Source organism: Somniosus microcephalus, chromosome 27, assembly GCF_052327205.1.
Source record: "Somniosus microcephalus isolate GS21.2 chromosome 27, FLI_Smic_1.0, whole genome shotgun sequence".
NCBI classification, from domain to species: Eukaryota; Metazoa; Chordata; class Chondrichthyes; order Squaliformes; family Somniosidae; genus Somniosus; species Somniosus microcephalus.
In genome coordinates this window covers 14,576,499-14,592,354 of record NC_141013.1, presented here as the reverse complement: position 1 = coordinate 14,592,354, position 15,856 = coordinate 14,576,499, and the positions used below count along the sequence as shown (strand labels likewise).

Below are 15,856 nucleotides of genomic sequence, written 5' to 3'. Positions count from 1 at the left end.
AGTAATCTAAAGTTCTGGTTAGATGTCATTTACAGTAACTGTGTTCAGTTCTTGGCATCACATCTCAGGGGGGATATATTAGCCTTGGAGTGGGTGCAGCACAGATTCACCAGAATGACACCTGACCTTAAAGGGTTAAATTATGAGGATAGGTGCATAGACTAGGCTTGTATTCCCTTCAGTATAGAAGACTAAAGGGCGCTCTAATTGAAGTGTTTAAAATGGTTATAAGGTGCCGATAGGGTAGATAGAGAAAAACGTTTTCCTTTGCTGAGGACTCCAGACATAACTAATTCCTAGCTCTAATTTTAAGGTTAAGAAACAGATCAGCCATGATCTAATTGATTGGTGGAACTGGCTCGAGGAGCTGAATGGCCTACTCCTGTTCCTATGTTCCCAACAGTGTAGCTATGTGTATGGAGGTGCTATAAGTGAATGAATTAATAATGGTCTGTAGGTTTACTTACAACAATATAAAGTCAAAGAAACAGTCAATAACAATAGAATGCAAAAAGCAGCAGGGAAACCATCCGGAAAATTACTGACCAGTACGAGAAAGGCACGAGATGCCAAAATTTGGCTTACTTGAACTGTCTTACATCAACTGGTCCAAATTATACCATCAATTCCCTGTTTGGATGCATGGAAGAGTTAAGCTCGACTTGCCAAAATCATCAAAGAAGACAGACAAATCGTACAGTAACATTTCTTTATTAATACTTATGATTGTATACTTAACAGCATTTTAAAATCAGACAGTAAGAGTATGTTGTTCTTCTCTTGTTCAACAAACATGAGCCTCCATTTAACGTTGACAATCCTGAGTGTATCTAGCTCTGATCACAGATGGGAAACAGATGCTAACTGTAGAAGATCCTTAGCAGGAATGTCTTGAAAGGACCAATGGTTCTTATAATTAACTCTTTCTGATTTCCCAGACTTCAGCAGAATCGCTAATAACTCTGTTTTTACATTCATTTGAACTTTATTATGGCGCATTTAGTACATAATGCTATGGCAGTACATGGAGTTCACAATAGCATGTGAGGCCTGCTGTTTACGCCTGTCATAAATTCAGGCCCACCAAATGAAGAAAATGATTGTGCAAGTCATGCGACTTCCCAAGAAGAGTCAGGTTTTTATTTTATGTTCTCGACCATACAGGAACTAATATGATGATTAGTTTTGAATAATGCTTAAAAAATTATGCTGTACTTTCCTATAAAATTTGATTTAGGTACAGCATTTCCCTCTCCATATCTACACACAAGGACTCTTCTCTTCTTATTGACTACTATTGACTGACATGCCACTGCTGTGGTACTTCACTAGTAGCCTTTGTTAACATTCATGATATCTAGAAAGGGGGCTGCATGCATTAGATATTGGATTTAAACTTTCATTTGTTAAGTTGAAAGACATCAAAGCCCCTCTCCCAATTCAATAGGTTAAATCTTACTGAGATTTTTGCTTTTTCTTCTGAGCGATTTTACAAAGTTTCTTCAGTATTAGAACTGTCAGCACTGTGACCATTAGTAACACAGACAACAGGAAGATCACCACATCTACACAATAGTAAGCGTACCAGGGGAGTCGGTAAAATTCTGAGTGCAAATGTGCTGCACCTTTGTGTCGTGCAACATACTCAATCCAGAAAATGGCTCTCTCCATTGGAGACTCTGGTTGGTCCCTGTGGAGAGCAGAGAGTTTCTGCATGTTATCCCGATAAGATGTGTTGTTTATGACATCGTTAAGGGCCTGCAGTAGATCTGTTGGCTGCATGGTTATGACATCAATCACTTTTGCTGCACCCCGGATTTCAAGTCTAAGTAAATTGTCAAACTGGTCAAAAAGCAGAGGTATGCCAACTACTGGCACCCCATGATAGATGGCTTCATAAACTCCATTGGTGCCACCATGGGCAATGAAAGCCCGTGTCTTGGGGTGCCCGAGTAGGTCATTCTGAGGGATCCATTTTGCCAGTAGTGTATTATTTCCTATGTTGGGAGGGATCTTTCCATCATGTTTCCAAATAACTTTCTGGGGTACTTGAGCAAAGGCCTCTGCTATTTTCATTGTCATAGGCATTGGCAAAGAGCGGACAATGGTCCCCAATGACATCACAATAATCCCATGCTTCCCTGAGCTTTGGACAAACTCTTCAAACTCTGCTGCTAGAGGTTTGGGTGGTTTACACTGGAACCCTCCAATGTACACAATATTTGGCATGGTGGGTCTCGGGAATTCAAATATAAAATCTACTCTCATGAGCCACACATCTGCCCTGAGGAGAATTGTCTCGATGTCTGTGTCTGGGCCCAGATATCGATGGCAGAGTTCATTGTAAATGGGGTAAGCGAGAAATTCTGAAAAGGATATTCGAAAAAGATTATGTATAACATTTTGTGTTCTTTGGAGAAAATTCATTTTGTCTGTCAATTGTGAGCCAGTGATTGGGATATAGGAAAGTGGCGATGGGGCAAAGAGGAAATGAGCTTCTCCACTGGTGATCCAGCGAACATTATACACCAAAGGGAGTTTGAAATAATAAGCAAGCATTGGACCTATAGGAAAAGCAGGATCTGTAAGTACTAAGTCAAAGTTTGCATTTTCAAGCTGGTTTAACAAACCTTTGTTTTCAAAAAGTGTAATAGTAAGCTCTCGAGTCCAATGATGACAGCCACGAATAAAAGACATTAGTTCATACTGAAACTTAACAAAGCCCCATGTAGTCCAACCATTCTCAAAAGGTTCCAGTATCTTATGTACAAAACTTTGCATAAAGTCTTTACTTTCAGTTTCCCCAAAGTTCCCTTGCATTTGAACCGCAATGGATCGATATAGATCCGGCATTTCTTTGATGTACCAAGCCGGTGAGAAAGTAAGCACACTGATGTCGTGCCCATGAAGTCTCAGTTCTTCTATTAGAATTCTCATATTGACCCAGTGACTTCCATCGACAGGAACAACCAATATATTAGCCGCCTGTGTAATCGGACAAGACAGGGTGTTGATGATACTAAGAACATAAGCAACCCATAATCTGCTTTTCCATCCAGGACACTCCATATTGAGAAGGAATGATACCCAGATCCTGTTGGAGAACTGAATAGATATATTGGTTATGCAACATAAATTGAAAAACATAAGAACGTAAGAACTAGGAGCAGGTTTAGGCCGTACGGCCCCTCGAGCTGGCTCACCATTCAATAAGATCACGGCTTTACTTCTACATCAACTCCACCTTCCCACCCTAACCCCCTATACCTTAATTCCCTTGGTACCCAAAAAATCTATCGATCTCAGTCATGAATATACTCAAAAATTGAGCAGCCACTGCACTCTTGGTTGTAGAATTCCAAAGATTCACAACCCTCTGTGAAGAAATTTCTGCTCATCTCAGTCCTAAATAGCCACTATGACCCCTAGTTCTAGACTCTCTAACCAGGGGAAACAGCCTCTCAGCATGTACCCTGTGAAGCCCTCTAAGAATGTTATACCTTTCAACGAGATAAACTTTCATTCTTCTAAACTCCAGAGAATATAGGCCTATTCTACTCAACTTCTCCTCATAGGACAGCCCTGTCATCCCAGGACTTAATCTCGTGAAGCTTTGTTGCACCCCCTCTAAGGTAAGTACATCCTTCCTTAGGTAAGGAGATTAAACTGTACACAGTACTCCAGATGTGGTCTCATCAAAGCCCTATATAATTGCAGCAAGACTTCCTTACTCTTATACTACAATCCCCTTATAGGCTAACATACCATTTGCCTTCCTAATTGCTTGTTGTATCTGCATGTTAACTTTCTATGATTCGTCTACAAGGACACCCAACATTTACAAGTCTCTCACCTTTTAAAAAATATTTAGGTAAGGTAGATTTAGGTAAGGCCGACTTCAATGGGATGAGGCAGACACTGTCCACAGTAAACGGGGCAAATCTGTTAATGGGTAAAACGACAGAAGATCAGTTGGAGATGCTTAAAAAATAATTTAACGTGATACAAAACCAGTTTATACCCCTGAGGAACAAGATCTCTATTTGCCAAAAAAAAACAGCCATGGACAACTAAAGAGGTAAGGGACAGCATAAAACTAAATGAAAATGCATACAAAAATGCAAAAAATAGCACAGATCCTGGTGAATGGGAAACATACAAAGAACAGCAAAGGGCCACAAAACAGATAGTAAGATCTACAAAAAGGGAGAATGAAAAAAACTTGTAAGAGATATCAAAATCAATACAAAGAATTTTTACAATTACATTAGGAAAAAGAGGGTAGTCAGGAGCAATATTGGCCCCTTAAAAACAGAAAGCAGTGACATTGTCAATGATAAGGAAATGGCGGACATGTTGAATAATTACTTTGCGTCAGTATTTATAGTAGAGGAAGAGGATAGCATACCAGAAATCCCAAGGAAATGAATATTGAATCGGGGACAGGGAATCAATAAAATTAACGGAAGTAAAATAACAATAACGAAGAAAATAATGGCATTAAAGAGTGACAAATCCCCAGGGCCAGATGGTTTCCATCCCAGGGATTAAAAGGAAGTAGGTGAGCACATTGCAGATGCCCTAATTATAATCTTCCAAAGTCCTTTAGATTGGAAAATTGTGCATGCCACTCCGCTATTTAAGAATGGCAAGAGAGGAAAACTAGGGAATTATAGACCAGTTAGCCTAACATCTGTTGTCGCAAAATTGCTAGGGTCTATAATTAAGGATAGGGTGACTGAACACCTGGAAAATTTTCAGTTGATCAGAGAGAGCCAGCATGGATTTGTGAAAGGTAGGTCATGCCTGACAAACCTGATTAAATTTTTTGAGGAGGTGACTAAAGTAGTGGACAGGGGAAGGTCTATGGATGTTATTTATATGGACTTCCAGAAGGCATTTGATAAAGTCCCAAACAAGAGACTGTTAACTAAGGTAGAATCCCACGGAATTGAGGGCAAATTATCGACCTGGTTAGGAAATTGGCTGAGCGGCAGGAGAGAGAGTAGGGATAAAGGGTAGGTACTCAAATTGGCAGGACATGACTAGTGGTGTCCCGCAGTGATCTGTGTTGGGACCTCAACTATTCACCGTATTTATTAACAACTTAGATGATGGGATAGAAAGTCAAATATCCAAATTTGCCGATTACACAAAGATAGGCGACATTGTAGGCAGTGTAGATGAAAGCATAAAATTGCAAAGGGCTATTGATAGATTAAGTAAATGGGCAAAACAGTGGCAAATGGATTTCAATGTAGGCAAATGTGAGGTCATCCACTTTGGACCTAAAAAGGATAGAACAGGGTACTTTCTAAATGGTGAAAAGCTAAAAACAGTGGAGGTCCAAAGAGACTTAAGGGTCCATGTACATAGATCATTAAAATGCCATGGACAGATATGGAAAATAATCAAAAAGGCTAATGAAATGCTGGCTTTTATAACTAGGGGGTAGAAGGTATGCTACAGCTATACAAAGCTAGTTAGACCAAACTTGGAGTATTGTCTTCAGTTCTGGGCACCACACCTTAGGAAGGATATATTGGGCTTGGTGGGAGTGCAGAGTAGATTTACCAGAATGATACCTGGACTCCAGGGGTTAAATTATGAGGCGCGATTACACAAACTAGGGTTGTATTCCCTGGAATTTAGAAGTTTAAAGGGTGACTTGATCGAAGTTTTCAAGTTATGAAGGGGAACTGATAGGGTAGATTGAGAGAAACTATTTCTGCTGGTTGGAAAGTCTAGGATGAGGGGACATAGCTTAAAAGATAGAGCCAGACCTTTCAGGAGTGAATTTAGGAAATGCTTCTACATGCAAAGGGTGGTAGAAGTTTGGAACTCTCTTCTGCAAACGCAGTTGATACTAGGTCAATTGTTAATTTCAACTCCAAGATTGACAGATTTCTGTTAACCAAAGGTATTACGGGATATGGGGCAATGGAGTTAGGTCACAGATCAGCCTTGATCTCATTGAATGGTGGAACAGGCTCGAGGGGCTAAATGGCCTACTCCTATTCCTACAAGTGTTCAAAAATCGTACTTGGGGAAATCCGAATTAAACAAAAGCAACAAACAGGTAGCCTGAGATACTGATAGAAAGTGCTAATGGGTGGAGCAATGAAAAACAAGAGGGTTGATTTTAAGTCCTGGCAGGAAGCCAGTGGGTGTCGAGAGCAATCCCGTGTGGAAGTGGAAATCAGAGGCCTAGGAGATTTTAACTGCTAGGTTATCACACTTGGATGATATCACACCTGGCGATATTGAAATCCATTTGCCAGTTTTGCACATTCACTTAATCTATTAATATTTCTTTGTAATTTTATGCTTCCATCTACACTGCCACCTAATTTTATGTCAAAAGCAAACTTGGATATGTGGTTCTCTATCCCATCATCTAAGTCGTTAATAAATATAATGAATAGTTGAGGCCCCAACACAGATCCATAGACATTCCCCTGTCCACTTCTTTAGTCACCTCTTCAAAAATTTCAATCAGGTTTGTCAGGCACAACCTACCCTTTACAAGTCCTTGCTGGCTCTCTCTGATCAGCTGAAAATTTTCAAGGTGTTTAGTCACTCTATCCTTAATTAGAGACTCTAGTAATTTCCCAACAACAGTTGTTAGGCTATAATTCCCTGGTTTCCCTCTCTCAACTTTCTTAAAGAGCAGATTGATATGTGCAATTTTAAAATCTAAAGGAACAGTTTGTAAGTCAAGCAAACTTTGGAACATTGTAGTTAGGGCGTCTGCAATGTTGTACGTACAAAAACTAAATGCACTGCTGCATATCTGACTGTTGTGTATGTACCTTTAAGAGAAGAACTGATTCTATACTGCAGTACCGGCAGTGACCACCCCTGTATATAAAGCCATAGCAGGCTTCTGTACTTCAGTCTTAAGTTACCTTCTGTTCAGTAAATACCTGTTATTATTGTTCTCCTGCAGTCCGTGTATTATTTATACTCGGACACTACACTGACCTTACCATATTTGGCTATTCACCACATCTGAAAGATTCATTTTAACTTACAGTTTATGAAACTCTTTGTCATGAAATTGTAATCTTTCACTTACTGATGAAGCACAGTTCAAGCGCTGTAGAAAGTCTTGTATTCCAGATAGCTGAGATTTCAATTAAAGGAAAGAGTACAGTAATCTAATCCAACTGATAGGTTCAAAGTCTAAGTGAATCTCTGACTGTGTAATCTATTCCTCAAGTGAGCTATTTTTATCCACATTTTACAATTATCTTTGTAACATATAAGTTCAGATGGAATGTTTCCGGAGTCATCATTGCCTTCAGAATTAACCCTTTAATTCTGAATTGTTCCATTTTCGTGGACATCACCTGAAAACACAACATCAGGTTCCACATGTACACAGAGGATATGCAGCTCTACCTCACCACCAGTTCTCTCAACCCCTCCACTGTCTCTGATTGTCACACTGCTTGTCTGACATCCAGTCCTGGAAGAGCAGAAATTATCTCCAACTATATATTGGGAAAACCAAAGCCATTGTCTTTGGTCCCCGCCATAAACTCCATTCTCTAGCCACCGACTCCATTAAGTTCTGTTCACCCATCACCCCTGTGCTCGCTGACCTACATTGGCTCCCAGTCCAGCAATGCCTCGATTTAAAAATTCTCATACTAGTATTCAAATCCCTCCATGGCCTCGCCCTGCCCTATATCTGTAACCTCCTCCAGTCCTACAACCCTCCGAGATCTCTGTACTCCTCCAATTCTGGCTTCTTGCACATCCCCGATTTTCAGTGCCCTACCATTGGCGGCCTTGCCTTCAGCAACCTCGGTCCTAGGCTCTGGAATTCACCCCCTAAACCTCTCGGACTCTCTACCTCTCTCTCCTCCTTTAAGATGCTCTTCAAAATCTACCTCTTCGACCAAGTTTTTGGTCACCTCTCCTAATATCTCGTGTAGTTCGGTGTCAAATTTTGTTTAATAAATCCCCTGTTAAGTGCCTTGGGTCATTTTATGACATTAAGGGTCCAATATAAATGTAAATTGTTGTTGTTGTAGTGGACACTAAATAATGATATAATCTGAAGTGGGCTGGAATACAAAGGAGAGGAAATTATGCTACAGTTATCTAAAGTTAGACGTCATTTACAGTACTGAGTTCAGTTCTAGGCATCACACCTCAGGAGGGATATATTGGCTTTGGAGCGGGTGCAGCACAGATTCACCAGAATGATACCTGGGCTTAAAGGGTTAAATTATGAGGACAGGTTGCATAGACTAGGCTTGTAGTCCCTTGAGTATATAAGACTAAAGGGCGATCTAATTGAGGTGTTTAAGATGATTAAAAGGAGCCGATAGGGTAGATAGAGAGAAGCGTTTCCTTTGTTGAGGACTCCAGACATAACCTTAAAACTAGAACTAGGCTGTTCAGGGGTGATGTCAGTGTAGCATTTGCATACTGAATTATCATTGGCCCGCAGGCATCTGTAAGGAATACCTATTATATTCACATGTGATCACATGCTGAGTTGTCATTGGCCTGCAGGCATCTGTAAGGACTGCTATTGTTTGCAAGACCCAGGGGCCCGGACTCCATCTTGTCCACAGGGTGCTGTACTGCTGCGAGTCAGAACAAACCTAATGCTTCATTAAAAGAGCTTAAACTGTAATACTCCGTTGTCCTGCAATTTATTATTTTTGTACAAAGTGTGCAAAACAAGACAGTCAGGAAGCACTTCTTCCACATAAAGGGTAGTGGAAATCTGGAACTCTCTCCGCCAAAAAACTTTTTAGGCTAGATGAAGTGAAAATTTCAATCTAAGATTGATAGATTTTTGTTAGGCAGGGGTATTATGGGTTAAGGAACCAAGGCGGGAGGATGGAGTTAAGAAACAGATCAGCCATGATCTAATTGATTGGTGGAACAGGCTCGAGGGGCTGAATGGCCGACTCCTGCTCCTATGTTTCTAACAGTGTAGCTATATGTGGGGAGGTGTTTTAAGTGAATGATGGTCTGTAGGCTTACTTACAATATTATAAACTTAAAGAAACAGACAATAATAGAACATTTTTAATGGAAAAAGCAGCAGGGAAACCATTCGGAAAATTACTGACCAGTATGAGAGAGGCACGAGATGCCTAAGTTTGGCTTACTTTAACTGACTTACATCGACTGGCCCAAATTTTACTTTAAAGTTTATATTGTTGTAAGTAAGCCTACAGACCATCAATTCCCTGTTTGGATGCATGCATGGAAGAGTTAAGTTCTACTTGCCAAAATCATCAAAGACAGACAAATCGTACAGTAACATTTCTTTATTAATACTTATGATTGTATACTTAACTGCATTTTAAAATCAGACAGTAAGAGTATGTTGTTCTTATCTTGTTCAACAAACATGACCCTCCATTTAACCTCGACAATCCTGAGTGTTTCTAGCTCTGATCACTGATGCTAACTGTAGAAGATCCTTAGCAGGAATGTCTTAGAAGGACCCATGGTTCTTATAATTAATTCTTTCTGTTTTCCCAGACTTCAGCAGAATTTCTGATAACTATTTAACAGACACCATTGTACATTTTTATGGCACTTTTAATACATAATGGTGTGGCAATGCATGGAGTTCACAGCAGCATATGTGAGGCCTGCTGTTTACGCCTGCCGTACATTCAGGCCCACCAAATGAAGGAAATGATTCCACAAGTCATGTGACTTCCCAACATGTAGGAATGCAGCAATTCCTGCTCAGCACCAACATGATATCTGCCTTTCAGTAAATGAGACCATCCTATCTGAGCCGAGTTCCGACAGTCACAGTTAACCCCATAATCCAAATTTACTGATCAGAAAGTGTAGCTGGGAAAACGAGAAGCAAATTGATTTACAGACGTGGAAATGTAAGTCATTATTCAGGAATTACTGTCTACAGGGGGCGAAACCCCCAACCCAACTGCTAGAGAGAATGTTTGGGGGGAAATGACAAGGCAGTTGAACACCAGCTGACCCAGGCAGCAGCTGAGGAAATATTTCCAGGGTATGGTGAAGCTCACTAAAGAGAAACGTGACTTCAACTTGCCAGGCCATGACCAACACCAATGGAGGGTATGGTAGAGGAACCAAACATGCTGACAGAGAGAGCTGTGGTGGAACTCTTTGGCCATTAGAGAGTGGGTAGGATGATTGTGGAGGAAATGGGCCTCTCCGCCAGTGAATCTCAGAAGTGTCACATTCTTATTTTACATTCCCAACGACACGTGAACTAATATGATGACTAGTTTTGAATTATACTTGACAAATCATGCTGTTCTTTCCTATAAAATTTGATTTCAGTGCAGCATTCCCTTTCCATATCTACACACCAGAACTACTATTGACTGACATGCCACTCCTGTGACACTTTCCTAAAAGCCTTTGTTAAAATTCATGATATCTAGAAAGGGGGCTGCATGCATTAGATACTGGATTAAAACTTACTATCGTATCGAAAGAACTCAAAGCCCCTCTCCCAATGCGAAAGGATAAATCTTACTGAGTTTTTTGCTTTTTCTTCCGAGCGATGTTACAAAATTTCTTCAATATTAGAACCGTCAGCACTGTGACCATTAGTAGTTGATGTAGTCTACATGGACTTCAGTAAGGCTTTTGACAAAGTCCTGCATGGGAGACTGGTCAAGAAGGTAAGAGCCCATGGGATCCAGGGTAATTTGGCACATTGGATCCAAAATTGGCTTAGTGACAGGAGGCAGAGGGTGATGGTCGAAGGTTGTTTTTGTGACTGGAAGCCTGTGTCCAGTGGTGTACCACAGGGATCAGTGCTGGGTCCTTTGCTGTTTGTAGTGTACATTAATGATTTAGATATGAATGTAGGAGGTATGATCAGTAAGTTCGCAGATGACACGGAAATTGGTGGAGTGGTAAACAGCGAGGAGGGAAGCCTCAGGCTACAGGACAATATAGATGGGTTGGTTAGATGGGCAGAACAGTGGCAAATGGAATTTAACCCTGAAAAGTGTGAGGTGATGCATTTTGGGAGGACTAACAAGGCAAGGGAATACACAATGAATGGTAGGACCCTAGGAAGGACAGAGGATCAGAGGGACCTTGGTGTGCATGTACATAGATCCCTGAAGGCAGCAGGATAGGTAGATAAGGTGGTTAAAAAGGCATATGGGATAATTGCCTTCATTAGCCGAGGCATAGAATATAAGAGCAGGGAGGTTATGATAGAGCTGTACAAAACGCTAGTTAGGCCACAGCTGGAATACTGTGTGCAGTTCTGGTCGCCACACTATAGGAAGGATGTCATTGCATTGGAGAGGGTGCAGAGGAGATTCACCAGGATGTTACCTGGGCTGGAGAGCTTCAGCTATGAAGAGACTGGACAGGCTGGGGTTGTTTTCCTTAGAGCAAAGAAGGCTGAGGAGGGACCTGATTGAGGTGTACAAAATTATGAGGGGAGTAGATAGAAAGGAACTTTTCCCCTTAGTAGAGGGGTCAATAACCAGGGGGCATAGTTTCAAGGTAAGGGGCAGGAGGTTTAGAGGGAAAAAAATTTCAACCAGAGGGTGGTTAGAATCTGGAACTCACTGCCTGAAAGGGTGGTAGAGGCAGGAACCCTCACAACATTCAAGAAGCATTTAGATGAGCACTTGAAATGCCATAACATACAAGGCTACGGACCACTTGCTGGAAAATGGGATTAGAATAGACAGGGCTTGATGGCCGGCGTGGACACGTTGGGCCAAAGCGCCTCTTTCAGTGCTGTATAACTCTATGATTCTATGCTTCTAACACAGACAACCAAGGTACGAGAGCCCCGTACACGGCCATAGGTGCAGGAGTCCCGGTTACACGGCACTTTTGCAGGAGTCCCTGTTGCACTGTTGATATCATCAAAAAATGAAGGGAGAGTTTAGGAGAAATGTTCCCGCTCTGTTCCCGCCAAGCTGCGATTTTAACGCTGCTGATTTTTCGTGGTGGATGAGGGTCCCACCGGACTCCAGTGGAGATCATTAATAAACGCAAGTTTGGGTGCAACATCATACATGGGACTCTGGTGGAATTTTAACACCCTCCTTAGTGGAGCACCTGCTGCAGTCACCCCGCAAGGTAAAGCTGTTGGGATGCCAATGAGGCCCGCTGCGATAAAAAAATTTTTTTTAATGTTTCTTAGTGGGGCCCATAGCAGCAGGAGTGCTCCTCTGTGCAATGTTCCCTTTAATTTTTTGTTGGGTGTGCGGCCCCTTTACTGCGCGGCCCACTGAAAATAGTGTGCATGCGCGGATTTTCCTAGTTAAAAGCCGGTGAGCTGGCGGCATGGGAGCTGCAGAGCACCACGCAGCTTAAAGGGAACATTGCCCCTGAAGGAAAGTCTGGGCACCACAACAGAAGTCTGGGCCTCTGCTGCTGCCCTGGTTTAATTCCGATTTCCACGAGTACTATTTTTGAACAGCAGTTCGTACAGAAACTAAACACACTGCTGCCTATCTAGCCTCAGGCTGGCTATTGGCCATCTCTGAAAGATTAATTTTAACTTGTAGTTTAAAAAAACTCTTTGTCATGGAATTGTAATCTTACACTTCCTGATGAAGCACAGATCGAGCGCTGTAAAACGTCTTGTATTCCAGGTAGCTGAGATTTCATATAAAGTAAGAGTGCAGTAGTTGAATCTAACTGCTTGGTCCAAAGGCTAAGTAAATTTCTGATTGTGTAATATTGATCCTCACGTGATCTATTATTCAAGTTTTACAATTATCTTTCTGATGGCATGAACAACTGATAAACTTAGATGAAGAGTGTCCCGAGTCTTCATTGCCTTTAGAATTAACCCCTTGATTCTGAATTGTTTCATTTTCAAGGACAGTACCAATGTATATTAGTGCATGGGCAAACTTTTTAAGTAACTTTCCCCCCCAACATTAATACGAGAGGGGAAAGGCCGATTTAGGGTAAGAATGGCTAAATTGGAAAAGGGTATGTTTGTGGGAAAGGTGCTGGGTTGGGCACATTTATTTGGTAGTGGAAATTGGTAACAGATTTACAAGAGTGAATTTTTCAATTGGCACGTGTTTAATGTTGATGGTAAGCCATTTAAAATAAATAACTATGCTGTGCTGTGTCCAATGCAGGAAATGCTGGGTTTCGTCCTGAAGCCCGCCCAAGGGCCGGAATTTTGCCGGTGCTCAGAGGGCGAGTTCGGAGGCGGGTCCGCTGTCAAAATCAAAAATCAACCCGCCTCCATTGTCAGTTTCCCAAGTGTCGTGTCTGTCTGCGCGTTACAGACCTGATACCAATTCAGATACTTAAGAATTTGTTAAAAGGTATTTAAACACCATTTTACCATGTACTTACCATTTTACCAGCTTTTTCATGAGGTTCGCGGCGCTCGGGGATCACGGAAGGCTGTCAATGAATCTCCATTCCTCTGAATAGTTGACAGCTGCAAAAGTGGTATAAAAGCTAGCATTTCACAGCTGTTCACTTTCCAATCTGAGAAGCTGGAGCCTTCACGATTTGGAACACACTTTTGAGGTTTATGAAGTTTGGGAGTAAACTCTCTATCCACTGTCACCTCCTTGGAACAACCTATCTCACCATTGACAGATTGCTTCTGTCATCTCAACAGCAGCCGCCATATATAACATCAGAATGGGCATGACTTATGCTCTCGCACCTTGGTCCTCAGAATCTGATGACAGTCAGTCGCAGCAGCAGCAGAACCAGGCACACCAGCAGCAGCGGCAAGAGTGCCAACCTTCTCCTGAACCACCTGATGCTGCACAGGGCAGAGGGCACCAGCGCAGGCCTGCACTGCGCCAGAGGCGGTACCCCCAACACAGGGTATACAGGCAGAGGATCAGCTTCCTCAACATGATGGAGCAGCAATGCTAAAGGAGGATCAGGCTATCGCGCCAGGTCGTCGCTGATATTTGCATATTGCTGGAGCAAGACCTACAGCCCAGAGGAAGGGGTGGACACCCCTTACCAGTCTTTGTCAAAGTCACCAGCACCCTCAACATCTTCGCCTCAGGCTCCTTCCAGGCATCTGCAGCAGACAATTCCAGCATCTCGCAGTCAGCCGCCCACACATGCATCACAGAGGTCCCTGATGCCCTCTTTAACAAGTCTGCCAATTATATCCACTTTGCAAGTAATGAAGGCAGTGTCAATGAGCGGGCACTTGGCTTTGGCGCTCTCGCTGGCTTCCCATGGGTGCAGGGCTTCATGGACGGCACACGTGGCCATCAGGGCACCACATCAGAACCCAGCAGTCTTTGTCAACCGCAAGGGGTTCCACTCCTTCAACGTGCAGTTGGTCTGCAACCGTAGGAATATCATCCATGTGTGCGCCAAGTTCCCTGACAGCTGCCATGACTCGTACATCCTGCGCCAGTCCACTGTCCCTCAGCTCTTCGCACTGCCAAACAGTCTTTCCGGCTGGCTGCTTGGAGACGTGGCTCATGACATCTTTGAGGAGGCCAACAAACGAGGCTCAGGGACGTTATAATCAAAGCCACATCTCCACGAGAAGTGTCATTGAGCAGACAATAGGCATGCTGAAGATGTGCTTCAGATGCCTCGACAGATCTGGAGGAGCCCTTCAGTACGCACCAGCCAGGACCTTCAGAATCGTCGTGGTCTGCTGCACCCCGCACAACATAGCGCAGCAGCGAGGATTAGCGCTGGATGAGGAAGACGGCGTAGAGCGCACATCCCCTGAGAAGGAGGAGGAACAGCATGAGTTTCAAAACGATGGTGAGGAAGACCTGGAGGAGCCGGAGGTGCCATTGCGACCAGTATGTGACCACATTGCTGCCCTTACACCAGGGATGCCCTAATCAATGGCACATTTACATAAATTTAAAAGCTGAGACATGTGGCTGCCACAGGCGTACGCAGGTTGGCATCACCCCACACCAACACCGTAGAGCAGTCCAACAATGACCATTCCATTCCTTTCACTCTCGCCACCATTGGTGGAGCTCAAATGAGCCCTGACCATTCACTCTGCCACTTCCATTTGAGCACACACATTTGAAAAAGGACTGCAAAGTGTGACAAATAAATGATTTATTACAGCTAATTCATAGAATTTAAACATCACAATTATATTGAAAAACACACCTACATGACTACCCTTGTGACTATTTGTGTGGGATCTTTCTTTTCCAAGTGCTTCTATGTGGTGCTATCCCTGTGGCTTCAGCAGAGGTAGACACAGCCTCCTCGCCTCCCTGCTGCGCCCCTGCTTAGACGCCTTTGGCGATTGTCCTCTGGGTTTTGGAGCCTGTGAGGGCCCCGCCAAAGTCTGCTCCTCCTGGTGTCAGCTGGGGTTCTGAGCGAGGGGTTGGTAAGGGGGTGGAAGTCTGAGCGCTTGGAGAGGAGACCCCACTTCCATGTCCCCTCCCACCATCATCGCTCTCGTGGGCCACCTGCACTTCCCTGCTAGCACGTACCTGGAGAGCACCTTGCTGCACTTAAGTGAGGCCATGAGGGCCCATGTCTATACTGATACCCCTCCTAGAAAGAACATCTGTGAGCCTCTGGTTTCTCTCCTGAATAGATGCCCAACTACTTTGAAGTAAGACCATGTTCTCACGAGACTGGCACATTACATTCTCCATGCAGGTGGCCATCCTGTCCATGGAGGAACTTATAGTTGCCAGTGAGTGCACCACGGTGGTGCTCATGGTTTGAGATAGACTCCTCCATTCTCTGCACACTCAGTCACCGCGGTCAAGAAACCTTCCAGAGCCTCCTGCACTTGTACCTACAGCTCCAGGATCGCCCTCTTCCTGGATGGACCCGAGGCGCACGGTCTGCATGCAGCTGAGCAGAGCTAGGAGACTCCTGCGCCCTCTGACGAGGAGTC

General features: G+C 43.2%; 1 pseudogene across 4 annotated transcripts in view; it reads right to left on the bottom strand.

Annotated features, from left to right (window-relative positions):
* Window positions 1-701: 701 nt before the first annotated feature.
* Window positions 702-15,856, bottom strand: part of LOC147099998 (UDP-glucuronosyltransferase 2C1 pseudogene) — a 31,546-nt pseudogene continuing 16,391 nt past the window's right edge. Inside the window, exons 3-5 of one of the 4 annotated variants that reach the window (XR_015073803.1) lie at window positions 13,336-13,423; window positions 3,854-3,942; window positions 702-3,105 (exon numbers count right to left, since the gene is read on the bottom strand). The product of XR_015073803.1 is annotated as a UDP-glucuronosyltransferase 2C1 pseudogene, transcript variant X1 (transcript). Of the gene's footprint in view, window positions 3,106-3,853; window positions 3,943-7,034; window positions 7,165-13,335; window positions 13,424-15,856 lie in introns of those variants that run through there. The other 3 variants (XR_015073805.1, XR_015073806.1, XR_015073804.1) reach the window with 3 other exon arrangements.